The 25483-nt window shown below is 40.5% G+C and overlaps 41 non-coding genes across 41 annotated transcripts; all 41 read left to right on the top strand.

Annotated features, from left to right (window-relative positions):
• The first annotated feature begins 1346 nt into the window (after window positions 1-1346).
• Window positions 1347-1419, top strand: trnaa-agc (transfer RNA alanine (anticodon AGC)). The gene has a single exon. It is a non-coding gene; the product is annotated as a tRNA-Ala (tRNA).
• A 429-nt stretch (window positions 1420-1848) lies between these two features.
• On the top strand, window positions 1849-1921 carry trnaa-agc (transfer RNA alanine (anticodon AGC)). Its single transcript has one exon. It is a non-coding gene; the product is annotated as a tRNA-Ala (tRNA).
• A 2939-nt stretch (window positions 1922-4860) lies between these two features.
• trnaa-cgc (transfer RNA alanine (anticodon CGC)) lies at window positions 4861-4933 on the top strand. Its single transcript has one exon. It is a non-coding gene; the product is annotated as a tRNA-Ala (tRNA).
• A 429-nt stretch (window positions 4934-5362) lies between these two features.
• On the top strand, window positions 5363-5435 carry trnaa-cgc (transfer RNA alanine (anticodon CGC)). The gene has a single exon. It is a non-coding gene; the product is annotated as a tRNA-Ala (tRNA).
• Window positions 5436-6366: 931 nt separating this feature from the next.
• Window positions 6367-6439, top strand: trnaa-cgc (transfer RNA alanine (anticodon CGC)). The gene has a single exon. It is a non-coding gene; the product is annotated as a tRNA-Ala (tRNA).
• Window positions 6440-6868: 429 nt separating this feature from the next.
• trnaa-agc (transfer RNA alanine (anticodon AGC)) lies at window positions 6869-6941 on the top strand. Its single transcript has one exon. It is a non-coding gene; the product is annotated as a tRNA-Ala (tRNA).
• Window positions 6942-7370: 429 nt separating this feature from the next.
• On the top strand, window positions 7371-7443 carry trnaa-agc (transfer RNA alanine (anticodon AGC)). Its single transcript has one exon. It is a non-coding gene; the product is annotated as a tRNA-Ala (tRNA).
• Window positions 7444-7872: 429 nt separating this feature from the next.
• On the top strand, window positions 7873-7945 carry trnaa-cgc (transfer RNA alanine (anticodon CGC)). The gene has a single exon. It is a non-coding gene; the product is annotated as a tRNA-Ala (tRNA).
• Window positions 7946-8374: 429 nt separating this feature from the next.
• trnaa-cgc (transfer RNA alanine (anticodon CGC)) lies at window positions 8375-8447 on the top strand. Its single transcript has one exon. It is a non-coding gene; the product is annotated as a tRNA-Ala (tRNA).
• Window positions 8448-8876: 429 nt separating this feature from the next.
• Window positions 8877-8949, top strand: trnaa-agc (transfer RNA alanine (anticodon AGC)). The gene has a single exon. It is a non-coding gene; the product is annotated as a tRNA-Ala (tRNA).
• Window positions 8950-9378: 429 nt separating this feature from the next.
• trnaa-cgc (transfer RNA alanine (anticodon CGC)) lies at window positions 9379-9451 on the top strand. Its single transcript has one exon. It is a non-coding gene; the product is annotated as a tRNA-Ala (tRNA).
• A 931-nt stretch (window positions 9452-10382) lies between these two features.
• On the top strand, window positions 10383-10455 carry trnaa-agc (transfer RNA alanine (anticodon AGC)). Its single transcript has one exon. It is a non-coding gene; the product is annotated as a tRNA-Ala (tRNA).
• A 930-nt stretch (window positions 10456-11385) lies between these two features.
• On the top strand, window positions 11386-11458 carry trnaa-agc (transfer RNA alanine (anticodon AGC)). The gene has a single exon. It is a non-coding gene; the product is annotated as a tRNA-Ala (tRNA).
• Window positions 11459-11886: 428 nt separating this feature from the next.
• Window positions 11887-11959, top strand: trnaa-cgc (transfer RNA alanine (anticodon CGC)). Its single transcript has one exon. It is a non-coding gene; the product is annotated as a tRNA-Ala (tRNA).
• A 429-nt stretch (window positions 11960-12388) lies between these two features.
• Window positions 12389-12461, top strand: trnaa-agc (transfer RNA alanine (anticodon AGC)). The gene has a single exon. It is a non-coding gene; the product is annotated as a tRNA-Ala (tRNA).
• Window positions 12462-12890: 429 nt separating this feature from the next.
• trnaa-agc (transfer RNA alanine (anticodon AGC)) lies at window positions 12891-12963 on the top strand. The gene has a single exon. It is a non-coding gene; the product is annotated as a tRNA-Ala (tRNA).
• A 413-nt stretch (window positions 12964-13376) lies between these two features.
• trnaa-agc (transfer RNA alanine (anticodon AGC)) lies at window positions 13377-13449 on the top strand. The gene has a single exon. It is a non-coding gene; the product is annotated as a tRNA-Ala (tRNA).
• Window positions 13450-13862: 413 nt separating this feature from the next.
• Window positions 13863-13935, top strand: trnaa-cgc (transfer RNA alanine (anticodon CGC)). Its single transcript has one exon. It is a non-coding gene; the product is annotated as a tRNA-Ala (tRNA).
• Window positions 13936-14374: 439 nt separating this feature from the next.
• trnaa-agc (transfer RNA alanine (anticodon AGC)) lies at window positions 14375-14447 on the top strand. The gene has a single exon. It is a non-coding gene; the product is annotated as a tRNA-Ala (tRNA).
• A 413-nt stretch (window positions 14448-14860) lies between these two features.
• On the top strand, window positions 14861-14933 carry trnaa-agc (transfer RNA alanine (anticodon AGC)). The gene has a single exon. It is a non-coding gene; the product is annotated as a tRNA-Ala (tRNA).
• A 407-nt stretch (window positions 14934-15340) lies between these two features.
• trnaa-agc (transfer RNA alanine (anticodon AGC)) lies at window positions 15341-15413 on the top strand. Its single transcript has one exon. It is a non-coding gene; the product is annotated as a tRNA-Ala (tRNA).
• A 429-nt stretch (window positions 15414-15842) lies between these two features.
• Window positions 15843-15915, top strand: trnaa-agc (transfer RNA alanine (anticodon AGC)). The gene has a single exon. It is a non-coding gene; the product is annotated as a tRNA-Ala (tRNA).
• Window positions 15916-16328: 413 nt separating this feature from the next.
• On the top strand, window positions 16329-16401 carry trnaa-agc (transfer RNA alanine (anticodon AGC)). The gene has a single exon. It is a non-coding gene; the product is annotated as a tRNA-Ala (tRNA).
• A 413-nt stretch (window positions 16402-16814) lies between these two features.
• Window positions 16815-16887, top strand: trnaa-agc (transfer RNA alanine (anticodon AGC)). The gene has a single exon. It is a non-coding gene; the product is annotated as a tRNA-Ala (tRNA).
• A 413-nt stretch (window positions 16888-17300) lies between these two features.
• trnaa-agc (transfer RNA alanine (anticodon AGC)) lies at window positions 17301-17373 on the top strand. The gene has a single exon. It is a non-coding gene; the product is annotated as a tRNA-Ala (tRNA).
• Window positions 17374-17786: 413 nt separating this feature from the next.
• trnaa-agc (transfer RNA alanine (anticodon AGC)) lies at window positions 17787-17859 on the top strand. The gene has a single exon. It is a non-coding gene; the product is annotated as a tRNA-Ala (tRNA).
• Window positions 17860-18270: 411 nt separating this feature from the next.
• On the top strand, window positions 18271-18343 carry trnaa-cgc (transfer RNA alanine (anticodon CGC)). The gene has a single exon. It is a non-coding gene; the product is annotated as a tRNA-Ala (tRNA).
• Window positions 18344-18772: 429 nt separating this feature from the next.
• trnaa-agc (transfer RNA alanine (anticodon AGC)) lies at window positions 18773-18845 on the top strand. Its single transcript has one exon. It is a non-coding gene; the product is annotated as a tRNA-Ala (tRNA).
• A 413-nt stretch (window positions 18846-19258) lies between these two features.
• trnaa-agc (transfer RNA alanine (anticodon AGC)) lies at window positions 19259-19331 on the top strand. Its single transcript has one exon. It is a non-coding gene; the product is annotated as a tRNA-Ala (tRNA).
• Window positions 19332-19744: 413 nt separating this feature from the next.
• Window positions 19745-19817, top strand: trnaa-agc (transfer RNA alanine (anticodon AGC)). The gene has a single exon. It is a non-coding gene; the product is annotated as a tRNA-Ala (tRNA).
• A 413-nt stretch (window positions 19818-20230) lies between these two features.
• Window positions 20231-20303, top strand: trnaa-agc (transfer RNA alanine (anticodon AGC)). Its single transcript has one exon. It is a non-coding gene; the product is annotated as a tRNA-Ala (tRNA).
• A 413-nt stretch (window positions 20304-20716) lies between these two features.
• trnaa-agc (transfer RNA alanine (anticodon AGC)) lies at window positions 20717-20789 on the top strand. Its single transcript has one exon. It is a non-coding gene; the product is annotated as a tRNA-Ala (tRNA).
• A 411-nt stretch (window positions 20790-21200) lies between these two features.
• Window positions 21201-21273, top strand: trnaa-cgc (transfer RNA alanine (anticodon CGC)). The gene has a single exon. It is a non-coding gene; the product is annotated as a tRNA-Ala (tRNA).
• A 429-nt stretch (window positions 21274-21702) lies between these two features.
• On the top strand, window positions 21703-21775 carry trnaa-agc (transfer RNA alanine (anticodon AGC)). Its single transcript has one exon. It is a non-coding gene; the product is annotated as a tRNA-Ala (tRNA).
• A 413-nt stretch (window positions 21776-22188) lies between these two features.
• On the top strand, window positions 22189-22261 carry trnaa-agc (transfer RNA alanine (anticodon AGC)). The gene has a single exon. It is a non-coding gene; the product is annotated as a tRNA-Ala (tRNA).
• Window positions 22262-22668: 407 nt separating this feature from the next.
• Window positions 22669-22741, top strand: trnaa-agc (transfer RNA alanine (anticodon AGC)). The gene has a single exon. It is a non-coding gene; the product is annotated as a tRNA-Ala (tRNA).
• Window positions 22742-23152: 411 nt separating this feature from the next.
• trnaa-cgc (transfer RNA alanine (anticodon CGC)) lies at window positions 23153-23225 on the top strand. The gene has a single exon. It is a non-coding gene; the product is annotated as a tRNA-Ala (tRNA).
• A 429-nt stretch (window positions 23226-23654) lies between these two features.
• trnaa-agc (transfer RNA alanine (anticodon AGC)) lies at window positions 23655-23727 on the top strand. The gene has a single exon. It is a non-coding gene; the product is annotated as a tRNA-Ala (tRNA).
• A 413-nt stretch (window positions 23728-24140) lies between these two features.
• On the top strand, window positions 24141-24213 carry trnaa-agc (transfer RNA alanine (anticodon AGC)). Its single transcript has one exon. It is a non-coding gene; the product is annotated as a tRNA-Ala (tRNA).
• Window positions 24214-24620: 407 nt separating this feature from the next.
• Window positions 24621-24693, top strand: trnaa-agc (transfer RNA alanine (anticodon AGC)). The gene has a single exon. It is a non-coding gene; the product is annotated as a tRNA-Ala (tRNA).
• A 429-nt stretch (window positions 24694-25122) lies between these two features.
• Window positions 25123-25195, top strand: trnaa-agc (transfer RNA alanine (anticodon AGC)). Its single transcript has one exon. It is a non-coding gene; the product is annotated as a tRNA-Ala (tRNA).
• The last annotated feature ends 288 nt before the right edge of the window (window positions 25196-25483 follow it).

Raw genomic sequence — 25483 nt, 5'->3', positions numbered from 1 at the left:
GACAAACAACTTCCCTTGGTATCAGCAACCCTCAGCTTTGCACAGTCATACTACCCTAAAGGAAAACCCCCAAGAAAAAATACCACCATGTATTCAAAATAATGCAGTAGCCATTTCCAGAAACACTATCATAACATAATAGATCCTAATGGGGACTTGGAATGGTGTAGTTGTGGTAACACATTCACTTTCATTTATGTATCTGTAATGGTCATAACTAATTAGTTGATGGTTTTTAAATATAAAAGTAATAAAGAGCCAGCTCTCTCACAACTGTTTAGAAGTTGTTTTGAAGAGTCATTAACCAGTGACTCAAAGGATTACATGTGACTCTAAGATAAACATGGGGAATTAGCTCAAATGGTAGAGCGCTTGCTTCGCATGTGAGAGGTAGCGGGATCTATACCCGCATTCTCCAGTGTTTTAGCTGTTGGACCAAGGAAACTCACCAGAAATACCAAACTTCACATACCATCAAGGAGGTGTTCTCCACCACAGCCACGACAAACAACTTCCCTTGGTATCAGCAACCCTCAGCTTTGCACAGTCATACTACCCTAAAGGAAAACCCCCAAGAAAAAATACCACCATGTATTCAAAATAATGCAGTAGCCATTTCCAGAAACACTATCATAACATAATAGATCCTAATGGGGACTTGGAATGGTGTAGTTGTTGTAACACATTCACTTCCATTTATGTATCTGTAATGGTCATAACTAATTAGTTGATGGTTTTTAAATATAAAAGTAATAAAGAGCCAGCTGTCTCACAACTGTTTAGAAGTTTTGAAGAGTCATTAACCAGTGACTCAAAGGATTACATGTCACTCTAAGACAAACATGGGGAATTAGCTCAAATGGTAGAGCGCTTGCTTCGCATGTGAGAGGTAGCGGGATCGATACCTGCATTCTCCAGTGTTTTAGCTGTTGGACCAAGGAAACTCACCAGAAATACCAAACTTCACATACCATCAAGGAGGTGTTCTCCACCACAGCCACGACAAACAACTTCCCTTGGTATCAGCAACCCTCAGCTTTGCACAGTCATACTACCCTAAAGGAAAACCCCCAAGAAAAAATACCACCATGTATTCAAAATAATGCAGTAGCCATTTCCAGAAACACTATCATAACATAATAGATCCTAATGGGGACTTGGAATGGTGTAGTTGTGGTAACACATTCACTTTCATTTATGTATCTGTAATGGTCATAACTAATTAGTTGATGGTTTTTAAATATAAAAGTAATAAAGAGCCAGCTCTCTCACAACTGTTTAGAAGTTGTTTTGAAGAGTCATTAACCAGTGACTCAAAGGATTACATGTGAGTCTTAGCTAAACATGGGGAATTAGCTCAAATGGTAGAGCGCTCGCTTAGCATGCGAGAGGTAGTGGGATCGATACCCGCATTCTCCAGTGTTTTAGCTGTTGGACCAAGGAAACTCACCAGAAATACCAAACTTCACATACCATCAAGGAGGTGTTCTCCACCACAGCCACAACAAACAACTTCCCTTGGTATCAGCAACCCTCAGCTATGCACAGCCATACTACCCTAAAGGAAAACCCCCAAGAAAAAATACCACCATGTATTCAAAATAATGCAGTAGCCATTTCCAGAAACACTATCGTAACATAATAGATCCTAATGGGGACTTGGAATGGTGTAGTTGTGGTAACACATTCACTTCCATTTATGTATCTGTAATGGTCATAACTAATTAGTTGATGGTTTTTAAATATAAAAGTAATAAAGAGCCAGCTCTCTCACAACTGTTTAGAAGTTGTTTTGAAGAGTCATTAACCAGTGACTCAAAGGATTACATGTGAGTCTTAGCTAAACATGGGGAATTAGCTCAAATGGTAGAGCGCTCGCTTAGCATGCGAGAGGTAGCGGGATCGATACCCGCATTCTCCAGTGTTTTAGTTGTTGGACCAAGGAAACTCACCAGAAATACCAAACTTCACATACCGTCATGGAGGTGTTCTCCACCACAGCCACGACAAACAACTTCCCTTGGTATCAGCAACCCTCAGCTTTGCACAGCCATACTACCCTAAAGGAAAACCCCCAAGAAAAAATACCACCATGTATTCAAAATAATGCAGTAGCCATTTCCAGAAACACTATCGTAACATAAAAGATCCTAATGGAGACTTGGAATGGTGTAGTTGTTGTAACACATTCACTTCCATTTATGTATCTGTAATGGTCATAACTAATTAGTTGATGGTTTTTAAATATAAAAGTAATAAAGAGCCAGCTCTCTCACAACTGTTTAGAAGTTGTTTTGAAGAGTCATTAACCAGTGACTCAAAGGATTACATGTGACTCTAAGACAAACATGGGGAATTAGCTCAAATGGTAGAGCGCTTGCTTCGCATGTGAGAGGTAGCGGGATCGATACCTGCATTCTCCAGTGTTTTAGCTGTTGGACCAAGGAAACTCACCAGAAATACCAAACTTCACATACCATCAAGGAGGTGTTCTCCACCACAGCCACGACAAACAACTTCCCTTGGTATCAGCAACCCTCAGCTTTGCACAGTCATACTACCCTAAAGGAAAACCCCCAAGAAAAAATACCACCATGTATTCAAAATAATGCAGTAGCCATTTCCAGAAACACTATCATAACATAATAGATCCTAATGGGGACTTGGAATGGTGTAGTTGTGGTAACACATTCACTTTCATTTATGTATCTGTAATGGTCATAACTAATTAGTTGATGGTTTTTAAATATAAAAGTAATAAAGAGCCAGCTCTCTCACAACTGTTTAGAAGTTGTTTTGAAGAGTCATTAACCAGTGACTCAAAGGATTACATGTGACTCTAAGATAAACATGGGGAATTAGCTCAAATGGTAGAGCGCTTGCTTCGCATGTGAGAGGTAGCGGGATCTATACCCGCATTCTCCAGTGTTTTAGCTGTTGGACCAAGGAAACTCACCAGAAATACCAAACTTCACATACCATCAAGGAGGTGTTCTCCACCACAGCCACGACAAACAACTTCCCTTGGTATCAGCAACCCTCAGCTTTGCACAGTCATACTACCCTAAAGGAAAACCCCCAAGAAAAAATACCACCATGTATTCAAAATAATGCAGTAGCCATTTCCAGAAACACTATCATAACATAATAGATCCTAATGGGGACTTGGAATGGTGTAGTTGTTGTAACACATTCACTTCCATTTATGTATCTGTAATGGTCATAACTAATTAGTTGATGGTTTTTAAATATAAAAGTAATAAAGAGCCAGCTCTCTCACAACTGTTTAGAAGTTGTTTTGAAGAGTCATTAACCAGTGACTCAAAGGATTACATGTGACTCTTACCTAGACATGGGGAATTAGCTCAAATGGTAGAGCGCTTGCTTCGCATGTGAGAGGTAGCGGGATCGATACCTGCATTCTCCAGTGTTTTAGCTGTTGGACCAAGGAAACTCACCAGAAATACCAAACTTCACATACCATCAAGGAGGTGTTCTCCACCACAGCCACGACAAACAACTTCCCTTGGTATCAGCAACCCTCAGCTTTGCACAGTCATACTACCCTAAAGGAAAACCCCCAAGAAAAAATACCACCATGTATTCAAAATAATGCAGTAGCCATTTCCAGAAACACTATCATAACATAATAGATCCTAATGGGGACTTGGAATGGTGTAGTTGTTGTAACACATTCACTTCCATTTATGTATCTGTAATGGTCATAACTAATTAGTTGATGGTTTTTAAATATAAAAGTAATAAAGAGCCAGCTCTCTCACAACTGTTTAGAAGTTGTTTTGAAGAGTCATTAACCAGTGACTCAAAGGATTACATGTGACTCTAAGACAAACATGGGGAATTAGCTCAAATGGTAGAGCGCTTGCTTCGCATGTGAGAGGTAGCGGGATCGATACCTGCATTCTCCAGTGTTTTAGCTGTTGGACCAAGGAAACTCACCAGAAATACCAAACTTCACATACCATCAAGGAGGTGTTCTCCACCACAGCCACGACAAACAACTTCCCTTGGTATCAGCAACCCTCAGCTTTGCACAGTCATACTACCCTAAAGGAAAACCCCCAAGAAAAAATACCACCATGTATTCAAAATAATGCAGTAGCCATTTCCAGAAACACTATCATAACATAATAGATCCTAATGGGGACTTGGAATGGTGTAGTTGTGGTAACACATTCACTTTCATTTATGTATCTGTAATGGTCATAACTAATTAGTTGATGGTTTTTAAATATAAAAGTAATAAAGAGCCAGCTCTCTCACAACTGTTTAGAAGTTGTTTTGAAGAGTCATTAACCAGTGACTCAAAGGATTACATGTGAGTCTTCGCTAAACATGGGGAATTAGCTCAAATGGTAGAGCGCTTGCTTCGCATGTGAGAGGTAGCGGGATCGATACCCGCATTCTCCAGTGTTTTAGCTGTTGGACCAAGGAAACTCACCAGAAATACCAAACTTCACATACCATCAAGGAGGTGTTCTCCACCACAGCCACAACAAACAACTTCCCTTGGTATCAGCAACCCTCAGCTTTGCACAGCCATACTACCCTAAAGGAAAACCCCCAAGAAAAAATACCACCATGTATTCAAAATAATGCAGTAGCCATTTCCAGAAACACTATCGTAACATAATAGATCCTAATGGGGACTTGGAATGGTGTAGTTGTGGTAACACATTCACTTTCATTTATGTATCTATAATGGTCATAACTAATTAGTTGATGGTTTTTAAATATAAAAGTAATAAAGAGCCAGCTCTCACACAACTGATTAGAAGTTGTTCTGAAGAGTCATTAACCAGTGACTCAAAGGATTACATGTGACTCTTAGATAAACATGGGGAATTAGCTCAAATGGTAGAGCGCTCGCTTCGCATGTGAGAGGTAGCGGGATCGATACCCGCATTCTCCAGTGTTTTAGTTGTTGGACCAAGGAAACTCACCAGAAATACCAAACTTCACATACCATCAAGGAGGTGTTCTCCACCACAGCCACAACAAACAACTTCCCTTGGTATCAGCAACCCTCAGCTTTGCACAGCCATACTACCCTAAAGGAAAACCCCCAAGAAAAAATACCACCATGTATTCAAAATAATGCAGTAGCCATTTCCAGAAACACTATCGTAACATAATAGATCCTAATGGGGACTTGGAATGGTGTAGTTGTGGTAACACATTCACTTTCATTTATGTATCTATAATGGTCATAACTAATTAGTTGATGGTTTTTGAATATAAAAGTAATAAAGAGCCAGCTCTCACACAACTGATTAGAAGTTGTTTTGAAGAGTCATTAACCAGTGACTCAAAGGATTACATGTGACTCTTAGATAAACATGGGGAATTAGCTCAAATGGTAGAGCGCTCGCTTCGCATGTGAGAGGTAGCGGGATCGATACCCGCATTCTCCAGTTTTTTAGTTGTTGGACCAAGGAAACTCACCAGAAATACCAAACTTCACATACCATGAAGGAGGTGTTCTCCACCACAGCCACGACAAACAACTTCCCTTGGTATCAGCAACCCTCAGCTTTGCACAGCCATACTACCCTAAAGGAAAACCCCCAAGAAAAAATACAACCATGTACTCAAAATAATGCAGTAGCCATTTCCAGAAACACTATCGTAACATAATAGATCCTAATGGGGACTTGGAATGGTGTAGTTGTGGTAACATATTCACTTCCATTTATGTATCTGTAATGGTCATAACTAATTAGTTGATGGTTTTTAAATATAAAAGTAATAAAGAGCCAGCTCTCTCACAACTGTTTAGAAGTTGTTTTGAAGAGTCATTAACCAGTGACTCAAAGGATTACATGTGAGTCTTAGCTAAACATGGGGAATTAGCTCAAATGGTAGAGCGCTTGCTTCGCATGTGAGAGGTAGCGGGATCGATACCCGCATTCTCCAGTGTTTTAGCTGTTGGACCAAGGAAACTCACCAGAAATACCAAACTTCACATACCATCAAGGAGGTGTTCTCCACCACAGCCACGACAAACAACTTCCCTTGGTATCAGCAACCCTCAGCTTTGCACAGTCATACTACCCTAAAGGAAAACCCCCAAGAAAAAATACCACCATGTATTCAAAATAATGCAGTAGCCATTTCCAGAAACACTATCATAACATAATAGATCCTAATGGGGACTTGGAATGGTGTAGTTGTGGTAACACATTCACTTTCATTTATGTATCTGTAATGGTCATAACTAATTAGTTGATGGTTTTTAAATATAAAAGTAATAAAGAGCCAGCTCTCTCACAACTGTTTAGAAGTTGTTTTGAAGAGTCATTAACCAGTGACTCAAAGGATTACATGTGAGTCTTCGCTAAACATGGGGAATTAGCTCAAATGGTAGAGCGCTCGCTTCGCATGTGAGAGGTAGCGGGATCGATACCCGCATTCTCCAGTGTTTTAGCTGTTGGACCAAGGAAACTCACCAGAAATACCAAACTTCACATACCATCAAGGAGGTGTTCTCCACCACAGCCACGACAAACAACTTCCCTTGGTATCAGCAACCCTCAGCTTTGCACAGTCATACTACCCTAAAGGAAAACCCCCAAGAAAAAATACCACCATGTATTCAAAATAATGCAGTAGCCATTTCCAGAAACACTATCATAACATAATAGATCCTAATGGGGACTTGGAATGGTGTAGTTGTGGTAACACATTCACTTTCATTTATGTATCTGTAATGGTCATAATTAATTAGTTGATGGTTTTTAAATATAAAAGTAATAAAGAGCCAGCTCTCTCACAACTGTTTAGAAGTTGTTTTGAAGAGTCATTAACCAGTGACTCAAAGAATTACATGAGACTCTTAGCTAGACATGGGGAATTAGCTCAAATGGTAGAGCGCTCGCTTAGCATGCGAGAGGTAGCGGGATCGATACCCGCATTCTCCAGTGTTTTAGCTGTTGGACCAAGGAAACTCACCAGAAATACCAAACTTCACATACCATCAAGGAGGTGTTCTCCACCACAGCCACAACAAACAACTTCCCTTGGTATCAGCAACCCTCAGCTTTGCACAGCCATACTACCCTAAAGGAAAACCCCCAAGAAAAAATACCACCATGTATTCAAAATAATGCAGTAGCCATTTCCAGAAACACTATCATAACATAATAGATCCTAATGGGGACTTGGAATGGTGTAGTTGTGGTAACACATTCACTTTCATTTATGTATCTGTAATGGTCATAACTAATTAGTTGATGGTTTTTAAATATAAAAGTAATAAAGAGCCAGCTCTCTCACAACTGTTTAGAAGTTGTTTTGAAGAGTCATTAACCAGTGACTCAAAGAATTACATGAGACTCTTAGCTAGACATGGGGAATTAGCTCAAATGGTAGAGCGCTCGCTTAGCATGCGAGAGGTAGCGGGATCGATACCCGCATTCTCCAGTGTTTTAGCTGTTGGACCAAGGAAACTCACCAGAAATACCAAACTTCACATACCATCAAGGAGGTGTTCTCCACCACAGCCACAACAAACAACTTCCCTTGGTATCAGCAACCCTCAGCTTTGCACAGCCATACTACCCTAAAGGAAAACCCCCAAGAAAAAATACCACCATGTATTCAAAATAATGCAGTAGCCATTTCCAGAAACACTATCGTAACATAATAGATCCTAATGGGGACTTGGAATGGTGTAGTTGTGGTAACACATTCACTTTCATTTATGTATCTATAATGGTCATAACTAATTAGTTGATGGTTTTTAAATATAAAAGTAATAAAGAGCCAGCTCTCACACAACTGATTAGAAGTTGTTCTGAAGAGTCATTAACCAGTGACTCAAAGGATTACATGTGACTCTTAGATAAACATGGGGAATTAGCTCAAATGGTAGAGCGCTCGCTTCGCATGTGAGAGGTAGCGGGATCGATACCCGCATTCTCCAGTGTTTTAGTTGTTGGACCAAGGAAACTCACCAGAAATACCAAACTTCACATACCATCAAGGAGGTGTTCTCCACCACAGCCACAACAAACAACTTCCCTTGGTATCAGCAACCCTCAGCTTTGCACAGCCATACTACCCTAAAGGAAAACCCCCAAGAAAAAATACCACCATGTATTCAAAATAATGCAGTAGCCATTTCCAGAAACACTATCGTAACATAATAGATCCTAATGGGGACTTGGAATGGTGTAGTTGTGGTAACACATTCACTTTCATTTATGTATCTATAATGGTCATAACTAATTAGTTGATGGTTTTTGAATATAAAAGTAATAAAGAGCCAGCTCTCACACAACTGATTAGAAGTTGTTTTGAAGAGTCATTAACCAGTGACTCAAAGGATTACATGTGACTCTTAGATAAACATGGGGAATTAGCTCAAATGGTAGAGCGCTCGCTTCGCATGTGAGAGGTAGCGGGATCGATACCCGCATTCTCCAGTTTTTTAGTTGTTGGACCAAGGAAACTCACCAGAAATACCAAACTTCACATACCATGAAGGAGGTGTTCTCCACCACAGCCACGACAAACAACTTCCCTTGGTATCAGCAACCCTCAGCTTTCCACAGCCATACTACCCTAAAGGAAAACCCCCAAGAAAAAATACAACCATGTACTCAAAATAATGCAGTAGCCATTTCCAGAAACACTATCATAACATAATAGATCCTAATGGGGACTTGGAATGGTGTAGTTGTGGTAACATATTCACTTCCATTTATGTATCTGTAATGGTCATAACTAATTAGTTGATGGTTTTTAAATATAAAAGTAATAAAGAGCCAGCTCTCTCACAACTGTTTAGAAGTTGTTTTGAAGAGTCATTAACCAGTGACTCAAAGGATTACATGTGAGTCTTAGCTAAACATGGGGAATTAGCTCAAATGGTAGAGCGCTCGCTTAGCATGCGAGAGGTAGTGGGATCGATACCCGCATTCTCCAGTGTTTTAGCTGTTGGACCAAGGAAACTCACCAGAAATACCAAACTTCACATACCATCAAGGAGGTGTTCTCCACCACAGCCACAACAAACAACTTCCCTTGGTATCAGCAACCCTCAGCTATGCACAGCCATACTACCCTAAAGGAAAACCCCCAAGAAAAAATACCACCATGTATTCAAAATAATGCAGTAGCCATTTCCAGAAACACTATCGTAACATAATAGATCCTAATGGGGACTTGGAATGGTGTAGTTGTGGTAACACATTCACTTTCATTTATGTATCTATAATGGTCATAACTAATTAGTTGATGGTTTTTAAATATAAAAGTAATAAAGAGCCAGCTCTCACACAACTGATTAGAAGTTGTTTTGAAGAGTCATTAACCAGTGACTCAAAGGATTACATGTGACTCTTAGCTAAACATGGGGAATTAGCTCAAATGGTAGAGCGCTCGCTTCGCATGTGAGAGGTAGCGGGATCGATACCCGCATTCTCCAGTGTTTTAGTTGTTGGACCAAGGAAACTCACCAGAAATACCAAACTTCACATACCATCAAGGAGGTGTTCTCCACCACAGCCACGACAAACAACTTCCCTTGGTATCAGCAACCCTCAGCTTTGCACAGCCATACTACCCTAAAGGAAAACCCCCAAGAAAAAATACAACCATGTACTCAAAATAATGCAGTAGCCATTTCCAGAAACACTATCGTAACATAATAGATCCTAATGGGGACTTGGAATGGTGTAGTTGTGGTAACACATTCACTTTCATTTATGTATCTGTAATGGTCATAACTAATTAGTTGATGGTTTTTAAATATAAAAGTAATAAAGAGCCAGCTCTCTCACAACTGTTTAGAAGTTGTTTTGAAGAGTCATTAACCAGTGACTCAAAGAATTACATGTGACTCTTAACTAGACATGGGGAATTAGCTCAAATAGTAGAGCGCTCGCTTAGCATGCGAGAAGTAGCGGGATCGATACACGCATTCTCCAGTGTTTCAGCTGTTGGACCAAGGAAACTCACCAGAAATACCAAACTTCACATACCATCAAGGAGGTGTTCTCCACCACAGCCACAACAAACAACTTCCCTTGGTATCAGCAACCCTCAGCTTTGCACAGCCATACTACCCTAAAGGAAAACCCCCAAGAAAAAATACCACCATGTATTCAAAATAATGCAGTAGCCATTTCCAGAAACACTATCATAACATAATAGATCCTAATGGGGACTTGGAATGGTGTAGTTGTGGTAACACATTCACTTTCATTTATGTATCTGTAATGGTCATAACTAATTAGTTGATGGTTTTTAAATATAAAAGTAATAAAGAGCCAGCTCTCTCACAACTGTTTAGAAGTTGTTTTGAAGAGTCATTAACCAGTGACTCAAAGAATTACATGAGACTCTTAGCTAGACATGGGGAATTAGCTCAAATGGTAGAGCGCTCGCTTAGCATGCGAGAGGTAGCGGGATCGATACCCGCATTCTCCAGTGTTTTAGCTGTTGGACCAGGGAAACTCACCAGAAATACCAAACTTCACATACCATCAAGGAGGTGTTCTCCACCACAGCCACAACAAACAACTTCCCTTGGTATCAGCAACCCTCAGCTTTGCACAGCCATACTACCCTGAAGGAAAACCCCCAAGAAAAAATACCACCATGTATTCAAAATAATGCAGTAGCCATTTCCAGAAACACTATCATAACATAATAGATCCTAATGGGGACTTGGAATGGTGTAGTTGTGGTAACACATTCACTTTCATTTATGTATCTGTAATGGCCATAACTAATTAGTTGATGGTTTTTAAATATAAAAGTAATAAAGAGCCAGCTCTCTCACAACTGTTTAGAAGTTGTTTTGAAGAGTCATTAACCAGTGACTCAAAGAATTACATGTGACTCTTAGCTCGACATGGGGAATTAGCTCAAATGGTAGAGCGCTCGCTTAGCATGCGAGAAGTAGCGGGATCGATACCCGCATTTTCCAGTGTTTTAGCTGTTGGACCAAGGAAACTCACCAGAAATACCAAACTTCACATACCATCAAGGAGGTGTTCTCCACCACAGCCACAACAAACAACTTCCCTTGGTATCAGCAACTCTCAGCTTTGCACAGCCATACTACCCTAAAGGAAAACCCCCAAGAAAAAATACCACCATGTATTCAAAATAATGCAGTAGCCATTTCCAGAAACACTATCGTAACATAATAGATCCTAATGGGGACTTGGAATGGTGTAGTTGTGGTAACACATTCACTTTCATTTATGTATCTATAATGGTCATAACTAATTAGTTGATGGTTTTTAATATAAAAGTAATAAAGAGCCAGCTCTCACACAACTGATTAGAAGTTGTTTTGAAGAGTCATTAACCAGTGACTCAAAGAATTACATGTGACTCTTAGCTCGACATGGGGAATTAGCTCAAATGGTAGAGCGCTCGCTTAGCATGCGAGAAGTAGCGGGATCGATACCCGCATTCTCCAGTGTTTTAGCTGTTGGACCAAGGAAACTCACCAGAAATACCAAACTTCACATACCATCAAGGAGGTGTTCTCCACCACAGCCACAACAAACAACTTCCCTTGGTATCAGCAACCCTCAGCTTTGCACAGCCATACTACCCTAAAGGAAAACCCCCAAGAAAAAATACCACCATGTATTCAAAATAATGCAGTAGCCATTTCCAGAAACACTATCGTAACATAATAGATCCTAATGGGGACTTGGAATGGTGTAGTTGTGGTAACACATTCACTTTCATTTATGTATCTATAATGGTCATAACTAATTAGTTGATGGTTTTTAATATAAAAGTAATAAAGAGCCAGCTCTCACACAACTGATTAGAAGTTGTTTTGAAGAGTCATTAACCAGTGACTCAAAGGATTACATGTGACTCTTAGCTAAACATGGGGAATTAGCTCAAATGGTAGAGCGCTCGCTTCGCATGTGAGAGGTAGCGGGATCGATACCCGCATTCTCCAGTGTTTTAGTTGTTGGACCAAGGAAACTCACCAGAAATACCAAACTTCACATACCATCAAGGAGGTGTTCTCCACCACAGCCACGACAAACAACTTCCCTTGGTATCAGCAACCCTCAGCTTTGCACAGCCATACTACCCTAAAGGAAAACCCCCAAGAAAAAATACAACCATGTACTCAAAATAATGCAGTAGCCATTTCCAGAAACACTATCGCAACATAATAGATCCTAATGGGGACTTGGAATGGTGTAGTTGTGGTAACATATTCACTTCCATTTATGTATCTGTAATGGTCATAACTAATTAGTTGATGGTTTTTAAATATAAAAGTAATAAAGAGCCAGCTCTCACACAACTGATTAGAAGTTGTTTTGAAGAGTCATTAACCAGTGACTCAAAGGATTACATGTGACTGTTAGCTAAACATGGGGAATTAGCTCAAATGGTAGAGCGCTCGCTTAGCATGCGAGCGGTAGCGGGATCGATACCCGCATTCTCCAGTGTTTTAGCTGTTGGACCAAGGAAACTCACCAGAAATACCAAACTTCACATACCATCAAGGAGGTGTTCTCCACCACAGCCACGACAAACAACTTCCCTTGGTATCAGCAACCCTCAGCTTTGCACAGTCATACTACCCTAAAGGAAAACCCCCAAGAAAAAATACCACCATGTATTCAAAATAATGCAGTAGCCATTTCCAGAAACACTATCGTAACATAATAGATCCTAATGGGGACTTGGAATGGTGTAGTTGTGGTAACACATTCACTTCTATTTATGTATCTGTAATGGTCATAATTAATTAGTTGATGGTTTTTAAATATAAAAGTAATAAAGAGCCAGCTCTCTCACAACTGTTTAGAAGTTGTTTTGAAGAGTCATTAACCAGTGACTCAAAGGATTACATGTGAGCCTTAGCTAAACATGGGGAATTAGCTCAAATGGTAGAGCGCTCGCTTAGCATGCGAGAGGTAGCGGGATCGATACCCGCATTCTCCAGTGTTTTAGCTGTTGGACCAAGGAAACTCACCAGAAATACCAAACTTCACATACCATCAAGGAGGTGTTCTCCACCACAGCCACAACAAACAACTTCCCTTGGTATCAGCAACCCTCAGCTTTGCACAGCCAAACTACCCTAAAGGAAAACCCCCATGTATTCAAAATAATGCAGTAGCCATTTCCAGAAACACTATCATAACATAATAGATCCTAATGGGGACTTGGAATGGTGTAGTTCTGGTAACACATTCACTTTCATTTATGTATCTGTAATGGTCATAACTAATTAGTTGATGGTTTTTAAATATAAAAGTAATAAAGAGCCAGCGCTCTCACAACTGTTTAGAAGTTGTTTTGAAGAGTCATTAACCAGTGACTCAAAGGATTACATGTGAGTCTTAGCTAAACATGGGGAATTAGCTCAAATGGTAGAGCGCTCGTTTAGCATGCGAGAGGTAGCGGGATCGATACCCGCATTCTCCAGTGTTTTAGTTGTTGGACCAAGGAAACTCACCAGAAATACCAAACTTCACATACCGTCAAGGAGGTGTTCTCCACCACAGCCACGACAAACAACTTCCCTTGGTATCAGCAACTCTCAGCTTCGCACAGCCATACTCCCCTAAATGAAAACCCCCATGTATTCAAAATAATGCAGTAGCCATTTCCAGAAACACTATCATAACATAATAGATCCTAATGGGGACTTGGAATGGTGTAGTTGTGGTAACACATTCACTTTCATTTATGTATCTGTAATGGTCATAACTAATTAGTTGATGGTTTTTAAATATAAAAGTAATAAAGAGCCAGCGCTCTCACAACTGTTTAGAAGTTGTTTTGAAGAGTCATTAACCAGTGACTCAAAGGATTACATGTGACTCTTAGATAAACATGGGGAATTAGCTCAAATGGTAGAGCGCTTGCTTCGCATGCGAGAGGTAGCGGGATCGATACCCGCATTCTCCAGTGTTTTAGCTGTTGGACCAAGGAAACTCACCAGAAATACCAAACTTCACATACCATCAAGGAGGTGTTCTCCACCACAGCCACGACAAACAACTTCCCTTGGTATCAGCAGGTATCAGCAACCCTCAGCTTTGCACAGCCATACTACCCTAAAGGAAAACCCCCAAGAAAAAATACCACCATGTATTCAAAATAATGCAGTAGCCATTTGCAGAAACACTATCATAACATAATAGATCCTAATGGGGACTCGGAATGGTGTAGTTGTGGTAACACATTCACATTCATTTATGTATCTGTAATGGTCATAACTAATTAGTTGATGGTTTTTAAATATAAAAGTAATAAAGAGCCAGCGCTCTCACAACTGTTTAGAAGTTGTTTTGAAGAGTCATTAACCAGTGACTCAAAGGATTACATGTGAGTCTTAGATAAACATGGGGAATTAGCTCAAATGGTAGAGCGCTCGCTTAGCATGCGAGAGGTAGCGGGATCGATACCTGCATTCTCCAGTGTTTTAGTTGTTGGACCAAGGAAACTCACCAGAAATACCAAACTTCACATACCGTCAAGGAGGTGTTCTCCACCACAGCCACGACAAACAACTTCCCTTGGTATCAGCAACTCTCAGCTTCGCACAGCCATACTCCCCCAAAGGAAAACCCCCATGTATTCAAAATAATGCAGTAGCCATTTCCAGAAACACTATCGTAACATAATAGATCCTAATGGGGACTTGGAATGGTGTAGTTGTGGTAACACATTCACTTCTATTTATGTATCTGTAATGGTCATAATTAATTAGTTGATGGTTTTTAAATATAAAAGTAATAAAGAGCCAGCTCTCTCACAACTGTTTAGAAGTTGTTTTGAAGAGTCATTAACCAGTGACTCAAAGAATTACATGTGAGTCTTAGCTAGACATGGGGAATTAGCTCAAATGGTAGAGCGCTCGCTTAGCATGCGAGAGGTAGCGGGATCGATACCCGCATTCTCCAGTGTTTCAGCTGTTGGACTAAGGAAACTCACCATGAATACCGAACTTCACATACCGTCAAGGAGGTGTTCTCCACCACAACAAACAACTTCCCTTGGTATCAGCAACCCTCAGCTTTGCACAGCCAAACTACCCTAAAGGAAAACCCCCATGTATTCAAAATAATGCAGTAGCCATTTCCAGAAACACTATCATAACATAATAGATCCTAATAGGGACTTGGAATGGTGTAGTTGTGGTAACACATTCACTTCTATTTATGTATCTGTAATGGTCATAATTAATTAGTTGATGGTTTTTAAATATAAAAGTAATAAAGAGCCAGCTCTCTCACAACTGTTTAGAAGTTGTTTTGAAGAGTCATTAACCAGTGACTCAAAGAATTACATGTGAGTCTTAGCTAGACATGGGGAATTAGCTCAAATGGTAGAGCGCTCGCTTAGCATGCGAGAGGTAGCGGGATCGATACCCGCATTCTCCAGTGTTTCAACTGTTGGACCAAGGAAACTCACCATGAATACCAAAGTTCACATACCGTCAAGGAGGTGTTCTCCACCACAGCCACAACTAACAACTTCCCTTAGTATCAGCAACCTTCAGCTTTGCACAGCCATACTACCCTAAAGGAAAACCCCCAAGAAAAAATACCACCATGTATTCAAAATAATGCAGTAGCCATTTCCAGAAACACTATCATAACATAATAGATCCTAATGGGGACTTGGAATGGTGTAGTTGTGGTAACACATTCACTTTCATTTATGTATCTGTAATGGTCATAACTAATTAGTTGATGGTTTTTAAATATAAAAGTAATAAAGAGCCAGCGCTCTCACAACTGTTTAGAAGTTGTTTTGAAGAGTCATTAACCAGTGACTCAAAGGATTACATGTGAGTCTTAGCTAAGCATGGGGAATTAGCTCAAATGGTAGAGCGCTCGCTTAGCATGCGAGAGGTAGCGGGATCGATACCTGCATTCTCCAGCGTTTTAGTTGTTGGACCAAGGAAACTCACCAGAAATACCAAACTTCACATACCGTCAAGGAGGTGTTCTCCACCACAGCCACGACAAACAACTTCCCTTGGTATCAGCAACTCTCAGCTTCGCACAGCCATACTCCCCTAAAGGAAAACCCCCATGTATTCAAAATAATGCAGTAGCCATTTCCAGAAACACTATCGTAACATAATAGATCCTAATGGGGACTTGGAATGGTGTAGTTGTGGTAACACATTCACTTCTATTTATGTATCTGTAATGGTCATAATTAATTAGTTGATGGTTTTTAAATATAAAAGTAATAAAGAGCCAGCTCTCTCACAACTGTTTAGAAGTTGTTTTGAAGAGTCATTAACCAGTGACTCAAAGGATTACATGTGAGCCTTAGCTAAACATGGGGAATTAGCTCAAATGGTAGAGCGCTCGCTTAGCATGCGAGAGGTAGCGGGATCGATACCCGCATTCTCCAGTGTTTTAGCTGTTGGACCAAGGAAACTCACCAGAAATACCAAACTTCACATACCATCAAGGAGGTGTTCTCCACCACAGCCACAACAAACAACTTCCCTTGGTATCAGCAACCCTCAGCTTTGCACAGCCAAACTACCCTAAAGGAAAACCCCCATGTATTCAAAATAATGCAGTAGCCATTTCCAGAAACACTATCATAACATAATAGATCCTAATGGGGACTTGGAATGGTGTAGTTGTGGTAACACATTCACTTTCATTTATGTATCTGTAATGGTCATAACTAATTAGTTGATGGTTTTTAAATATAAAAGTAATAAAGAGCCAGCGCTCTCACAACTGTTTAGAAGTTGTTTTGAAGAGTCATTAACCAGTGACTCAAAGGATTACATGTGAGTCTTAGCTAAGCATGGGGAATTAGCTCAAATGGTAGAGCGCTCGCTTAGCATGCGAGAGGTAGCGGGATCGATACCTGCATTCTCCAGTGTTTTAGTTGTTGGACCAAGGAAACTCACCAGAAATACCAAACTTCACATACCGTCAAGGAGGTGTTCTCCACCACAGCCACGACAAACAACTTCCCTTGGTATCAGCAACTCTCAGCTTCGCACAGCCATACTCCCCTAAAGGAAAACCCCCATGTATTCAAAATAATGCAGTAGCCATTTCCAGAAACACTATCGTAACATAATAGATCCTAATGGGGACTTGGAATGGTGTAGTTGTGGTAACACATTCACTTCTATTTATGTATCTGTAATGGTCATAATTAATTAGTTGATGGTTTTTAAATATAAAAGTAATAAAGAGCCAGCTCTCTCACAACTGTTTAGAAGTTGTTTTGAAGAGTCATTAACCAGTGACTCAAAGGATTACATGTGAGCCTTAGCTAAACATGGGGAATTAGCTCAAATGGTAGAGCGCTCGCTTAGCATGCGAGAGGTAGCGGGATCGATACCCGCATTCTCCAGTGTTTTAGCTGTTGGACCAAGGAAACTCACCAGAAATACCAAACTTCACATACCATCAAGGAGGTGTTCTCCACCACAGCCACAACAAACAACTTCCCTTGGTATCAGCAACCCTCAGCTTTGCACAGCCAAACTACCCTAAAGGAAAACCCCCATGTATTCAAAATAATGCAGTAGCCATTTCCAGAAACACTATCATAACATAATAGATCCTAATGGGGACTTGGAATGGTGTAGTTGTGGTAACACATTCACTTTCATTTATGTATCTGTAATGGTCATAACTAATTAGTTGATGGTTTTTAAATATAAAAGTAATAAAGAGCCAGCGCTCTCACAACTGTTTAGAAGTCGTTTTGAAGAGTCATTAACCAGTGACTCAAAGGATTACATGTGAGTCTTTGCTAAACATGGGGAATTAGCTCAAATGGTAGAGCGCTCGCTTAGCATGCGAGAGGTAGCGGGATCGATACCCGCATTCTCCAGTGTTTTAGTTGTTGGACCAAGGAAACTCACCAGAAATACCAAACTTCACATACCGTCAAGGAGGTGTTCTCCACCACAGCCACGACAAACAACTTCCCTTGGTATCAGCAACTCTCAGCTTCGCACAGCCATACTCCCCTAAAGGAAAACCCCCATGTATTCAAAATAATGCAGTAGCCATTTCCAGAAACATTATCATAACATAATAGATCCTAATGGGGACTTGGAATGGTGTAGTTGTGGTAACACATTCACTTTCATTTATGTATCTGTAATGGTCATAACTAATTAGTTGATGGTTTTTAAATATAAAAGTAATAAAGAGCCAGCGCTCTCACAACTGTTTAGAAGTTGTTTTGAAGAGTCATTAACCAGTGACTCAGGATTACATGTGACTCTTAGGTAAACATGGGGAATTAGCTCAAATGGTAGAGCGCTTGCTTCGCATGCGAGAGGTAGCGGGATCGATACCCGCATTCTCCAGTGTTTTAGCTGTTGGACCAAGGAAACTCACCAGAAATACCAAACTTCACATAACATCAAGGAGGTGTTCTCCACCACAGCCACGACAAACAACTTCCCTTGGTATCAGCAACTCTCAGCTTTGCACAGTCATACTCCCCTAAAGGAAAACCCCCAAGAAAAAATACCACCATGTATTCAAAATAATGCAGTAGCCATTTCCAGAAACACTATCGTAACATAATAGATCCTAATGGGGACTTGGAATGGTGTAGTTGTGGTAACACATTCACTTCTATTTATGTATCTGTAATGGTCATAATTAATTAGTTGATGGTTTTTAAATATAAAAGTAATAAAGAGCCAGCTCTCTCACAACTGTTTAGAAGTTGTTTTGAAGAGTCATTAACCAGTGACTCAAAGAATTACATGTGAGTCTTAGCTAGACATGGGGAATTAGCTCAAATGGTAGAGCGCTCGCTTAGCATGCGAGAGGTAGCGGGATCGATACCCGCATTCTCCAGTGTTTCAGCTGTTGGACTAAGGAAACTCACCATGAATACCAAACTTCACATACCGTGAAGGAGGTGTTCTCCACCACAGCCACGACAAACAACTTCCCTTGGTATCAGCAACTCTCAGCTTCGCACAGCCATACTCCCCCAAAGGAAAACCCCCATGTATTCAAAATAATGCAGTAGCCATTTCCAGAAACACTATCGTAACATAATAGATCCTAATGGGGACTTGGAATGGTGTAGTTGTGGTAACACATTCACTTCTATTTATGTATCTGTAATGGTCATAATTAATTAGTTGATGGTTTTTAAATATAAAAGTAATAAAGAGCCAGCTCTCTCACAACTGTTTAGAAGTTGTTTTGAAGAGTCATTAACCAGTGACTCAAAGGATTACATGTGAGCCTTAGCTAAACATGGGGAATTAGCTCAAATGGTAGAGCGCTCGCTTAGCATGCGAGAGGTAGCGGGATCGATACCCGCATTCTCCAGTGTTTTAGCTGTTGGACCAAGGAAACTCACCAGAAATACCAAACTTCACATACCATCAAGGAGGTGTTCTCCACCACAGCCACAACAAACAACTTCCCTTGGTATCAGCAACCCTCAGCTTTGCACAGCCAAACTACCCTAAAGGAAAACCCCCATGTATTCAAAATAATGCAGTAGCCATTTCCAGAAACACTATCATAACATAATAGATCCTAATGGGGACTTGGAATGGTGTAGTTGTGGTAACACATTCACTTTCATTTATGTATCTGTAATGGTCATAACTAATTAGTTGATGGTTTTTAAATATAAAAGTAATAAAGAGCCAGCGCTCTCACAACTGTTTAGAAGTTGTTTTGAAGAGTCATTAACCAGTGACTCAAAGGATTACATGTGAGTCTTAGCTAAGCATGGGGAATTAGCTCAAATGGTAGAGCGCTCGCTTAGCATGCGAGAGGTAGCGGGATCGATACCTGCATTCTCCAGTGTTTTAGTTGTTGGACCAAGGAAACTCACCAGAAATACCAAACTTCACATACCGTCAAGGAGGTGTTCTCCACCACAGCCACGACAAACAACTTCCCTTGGTATCAGCAACTCTCAGCTTCGCACAGCCATACTCCCCTAAAGGAAAACCCCCATGTATTCAAAATAATGCAGTAGCCATTTCCAGAAACACTATCGTAACATAATAGATCCTAATGGGGACTTGGAATGGTGTAGTTGTGGTAACACATTCACTTCTATTTATGTATCTGTAATGGTCATAATTAATTAGTTGATGGTTTTTAAATATAAAAGTAATAAAGAGCCAGCTCTCTCACAACTGTTTAGAAGTTGTTTTGAAGAGTCATTAACCAGTGACTCAAAGGATTACATGTGAGCCTTAGCTAAACATGGGGAATTAGCTCAAATGGTAGAGCGCTCGCTTAGCATGCGAGAGGTAGCGGGATCGATACCCGCATTCTCCAGTGTTTTAGCTGTTGGACCAAGGAAACTCACCAGAAATACCAAACTTCACATACCATCAAGGAGGTGTTCTCCACCACAGCCACAACAAACAACTTCCCTTGGTATCAGCAACCCTCAGCTTTGCACAGCCAAACTACCCTAAAGGAAAACCCCCATGTATTCAAAATAATGCAGTAGCCATTTCCAGAAACACTATCATAACATAATAGATCCTAATGGGGACTTGGAATGGTGTAGTTGTGGTAACACATTCACTTTCATTTATGTATCTGTAATGGTCATAACTAATTAGTTGATGGTTTTTAAATATAAAAGTAATAAAGAGCCAGCGCTCTCACAACTGTTTAGAAGTCGTTTTGAAGAGTCATTAACCAGTGACTCAAAGGATTACATGTGAGTCTTTGCTAAACATGGGGAATTAGCTCAAATGGTAGAGCGCTCGCTTAGCATGCGAGAGGTAGCGGGATCGATACCCGCATTCTCCAGTGTTTTAGTTGTTGGACCAAGGAAACTCACCAGAAATACCAAACTTCACATACCGTCAAGGAGGTGTTCTCCACCACAGCCACGACAAACAACTTCCCTTGGTATCAGCAACTCTCAGCTTCGCACAGCCATACTCCCCTAAAGGAAAACCCCCATGTATTCAAAATAATGCAGTAGCCATTTCCAGAAACATTATCATAACATAATAGATCCTAATGGGGACTTGGAATGGTGTAGTTGTGGTAACACATTCACTTTCATTTATGTATCTGTAATGGTCATAACTAATTAGTTGATGGTTTTTAAATATAAAAGTAATAAAGAGCCAGCGCTCTCACAACTGTTTAGAAGTTGTTTTGAAGAGTCATTAACCAGTGACTCAGGATTACATGTGACTCTTAGGTAAACATGGGGAATTAGCTCAAATGGTAGAGCGCTTGCTTCGCATGCGAGAGGTAGCGGGATCGATACCCGCATTCTCCAGTGTTTTAGCTGTTGGACCAAGGAAACTCACCAGAAATACCAAACTTCACATAACATCAAGGAGGTGTTCTCCACCACAGCCACGACAAACAACTTCCCTTGGTATCAGCAACTCTCAGCTTTGCACAGTCATACTCCCCTAAAGGAAAACCCCCAAGAAAAAATACCACCATGTATTCAAAATAATGCAGTAGCCATTTCCAGAAACACTATCGTAACATAATAGATCCTAATGGGGACTTGGAATGGTGTAGTTGTGGTAACACATTCACTTCTATTTATGTATCTGTAATGGTCATAATTAATTAGTTGATGGTTATTAAATATAAAAGTAATAAAGAGCCAGCTCTCTCACAACTGTTTAGAAGTTGTTTTGAAGAGTCATTAACCAGTGACTCAAAGAATTACATGTGAGTCTTAGCTAGACATGGGGAATTAGCTCAAATGGTAGAGCGCTCGCTTAGCATGCGAGAGGTAGCGGGATCGATACCCGCATTCTCCAGTGTTTCAGCTGTTGGACTAAGGAAACTCACCATGAATACCAAACTTCACATACCGTGAAGGAGGTGTTCTCCACCACAGCCACGACAAACAACTTCCCTTGGTATCAGCAACTCTCAGCTTCGCACAGCCATACTCCCCCAAAGGAAAACCCCCATGTATTCAAAATAATGCAGTAGCCATTTCCAGAAACACTATCGTAACATAATAGATCCTAATGGGGACTTGGAATGGTGTAGTTGTGGTAACACATTCACTTCTATTTATGTATCTGTAATGGTCATAATTAATTAGTTGATGGTTTTTAAATATAAAAGTAATAAAGAGCCAGCTCTCTCACAACTGTTTAGAAGTTGTTTTGAAGAGTCATTAACCAGTGACTCAAAGAATTACATGTGAGTCTTAGCTAGACATGGGGAATTAGTTCAAATGGTAGAGCGCTCGCTTAGCATGCGAGAGGTAGCGGGATCGATACCCGCATTCTCCAGTGTTTCAGCTGGTGGACTAAGGAAACTCACCATGAATACCGAACTTCACATACCGTCAAGGAGGTGTTCTCCACCACAACAAACAACTTCCCTTGGTATCAGCAACCCTCAGCTTTGCACAGCCAAACTACCCTAAAGGAAAACCCCCATGTATTCAAAATAATGCAGTAGCCATTTCCAGAAACACTATCATAACATAATAGATCCTAATGGGGACTTGGAATGGTGTAGTTGTGGTAACACATTCACTTCTATTTATGTATCTGTAATGGTCATAATTAATTAGTTGATGGTTTTTAAATATGAAAGTAATAAAGAGCCAGCTCTCTCACAACTGTTTAGAAGTTGTTTTGAAGAGTCATTAACCAGTGACTCAAAGAATTACATGTGAGTCTTAGCTAGACATGGGGAATTAGCTCAAATGGTAGAGCGCTCGCTTAGCATGCGAGAGGTAGCGGGATCGATACCCGCATTCTCCAGTGTTTCAGCTGTTGGACCAAGGAAACTCACCATGAATACCAAAGTTCACATACCGTCAAGGAGGTGTTCTCCACCACAGCCACAACTAACAACTTCCCTTGGTATCAGCAACTCTCAGCTTCGCACAGCCATACTCCCCTAAAGGAAAACCCCCATGTATTCAAAATAATGCAGTAGCCATTTCCAGAAACATTATCATAACATAATAGATCCTAATGGGGACTTGGAATGGTGTAGTTGTGGTAACACATTCACTTTCATTTATGTATCTGTAATGGTCATAACTAATTAGTTGATGGTTTTTAAATATAAAAGTAATAAAGAGCCAGCGCTCTCACAACTGTTTAGAAGTTGTTTTGAAGAGTCATTAACCAGTGACTCAGGATTACATGTGACTCTTAGGTAAACATGGGGAATTAGCTCAAATGGTAGAGCGCTTGCTTCGCATGCGAGAGGTAGCGGGATCGATACCCGCATTCTCCAGTGTTTTAGCTGTTGGACCAAGGAAACTCACCAGAAATACCAAACTTCACATAACATCAAGGAGGTGTTCTCCACCACAGCCACGACAAACAACTTCCCTTGGTATCAGCAACTCTCAGCTTTGCACAGTCATACTCCCCTAAAGGAAAACCCCCAAGAAAAAATACCACCATGTATTCAAAATAATGCAGTAGCCATTTCCAGAAACACTATCGTAACATAATAGATCCTAATGGGGACTTGGAATGGTGTAGTTGTGGTAACACATTCACTTCTATTTATGTATCTGTAATGGTCATAATTAATTAGTTGATGGTTTTTAAATATAAAAGTAATAAAGAGCCAGCTCTCTCACAACTGTTTAGAAGTTGTTTTGAAGAGTCATTAACCAGTGACTCAAAGAATTACATGTGAGTCTTAGCTAGACATGGGGAATTAGCTCAAATGGTAGAGCGCTCGCTTAGCATGCGAGAGGTAGCGGGATCGATACCCGCATTCTCCAGTGTTTCAGCTGTTGGACTAAGGAAACTCACCATGAATACCAAACTTCACATACCGTGAAGGAGGTGTTCTCCACCACAGCCACGACAAACAACTTCCCTTGGTATCAGCAACTCTCAGCTTCGCACAGCCATACTCCCCCAAAGGAAAACCCCCATGTATTCAAAATAATGCAGTAGCCATTTCCAGAAACACTATCGTAACATAATAGATCCTAATGGGGACTTGGAATGGTGTAGTTGTGGTAACACATTCACTTCTATTTATGTATCTGTAATGGTCATAATTAATTAGTTGATGGTTTTTAAATATAAAAGTAATAAAGAGCCAGCTCTCTCACAACTGTTTAGAAGTTGTTTTGAAGAGTCATTAACCAGTGACTCAAAGAATTACATGTGAGTCTTAGCTAGACATGGGGAATTAGTTCAAATGGTAGAGCGCTCGCTTAGCATGCGAGAGGTAGCGGGATCGATACCCGCATTCTCCAGTGTTTCAGCTGGTGGACTAAGGAAACTCACCATGAATACCGAACTTCACATACCGTCAAGGAGGTGTTCTCCACCACAACAAACAACTTCCCTTGGTATCAGCAACCCTCAGCTTTGCACAGCCAAACTACCCTAAAGGAAAACCCCCATGTATTCAAAATAATGCAGTAGCCATTTCCAGAAACACTATCATAACATAATAGATCCTAATGGGGACTTGGAATGGTGTAGTTGTGGTAACACATTCACTTCTATTTATGTATCTGTAATGGTCATAATTAATTAGTTGATGGTTTTTAAATATGAAAGTAATAAAGAGCCAGCTCTCTCACAACTGTTTAGAAGTTGTTTTGAAGAGTCATTAACCAGTGACTCAAAGAATTACATGTGAGTCTTAGCTAGACATGGGGAATTAGCTCAAATGGTAGAGCGCTCGCTTAGCATGCGAGAGGTAGCGGGATCGATACCCGCATTCTCCAGTGTTTCAGCTGTTGGACCAAGGAAACTCACCATGAATACCAAAGTTCACATACCGTCAAGGAGGTGTTCTCCACCACAGCCACAACTAACAACTTCCCTTAGTATCAGCAACCTTCAGCTTTGCACAGCCATACTACCCTAAAGGAAAACCCCCAAGAAAAAATACCACCATGTATTCAAAATAATGCAGTAGCCATTTCCAGAAACACTATCATAACATAATAGATCCTAATGGGGACTTGGAATGGTGTAGTTGTGGTAACACATTCACTTTCATTTATGTATCTGTAATGGTCATAACTAATTAGTTGATGGTTTTTAAATATAAAAGTAATAAAGAGCCAGCGCTCTCACAACTGTTTAGAAGTTGTTTTGAAGAGTCATTAACCAGTGACTCAAAGGATTACATGTGAGTCTTAGCAAAGCATGGGGAATTAGCTCAAATGGTAGAGCGCTCGCTTAGCATGCGAGAGGTAGCGGGATCGATACCTGCATTCTCCAGTGTTTTAGTTGTTGGACCAAGGAAACTCACCAGAAATACCAAACTTCACATACCGTCAAGGAGGTGTTCTCCACCACAGCCACGACAAACAACTTCCCTTGGTATCAGCAACTCTCAGCTTCGCACAGCCATACTCCCCTAAAGGAAAACCCCCATGTATTCAAAATAATGCAGTAGCCATTTCCAGAAACACTATCGTAACATAATAGATCCTAATGGGGACTTGGAATGGTGTAGTTGTGGTAACACATTCACTTCTATTTATGTATCTGTAATGGTCATAATTA

Source organism: Brienomyrus brachyistius, chromosome 2, assembly GCF_023856365.1.
Source record: "Brienomyrus brachyistius isolate T26 chromosome 2, BBRACH_0.4, whole genome shotgun sequence".
In the NCBI taxonomy this organism is placed as follows: domain Eukaryota; kingdom Metazoa; phylum Chordata; class Actinopteri; order Osteoglossiformes; family Mormyridae; genus Brienomyrus; species Brienomyrus brachyistius.
This window is presented reverse-complemented; position numbering and strand designations above follow the sequence as displayed.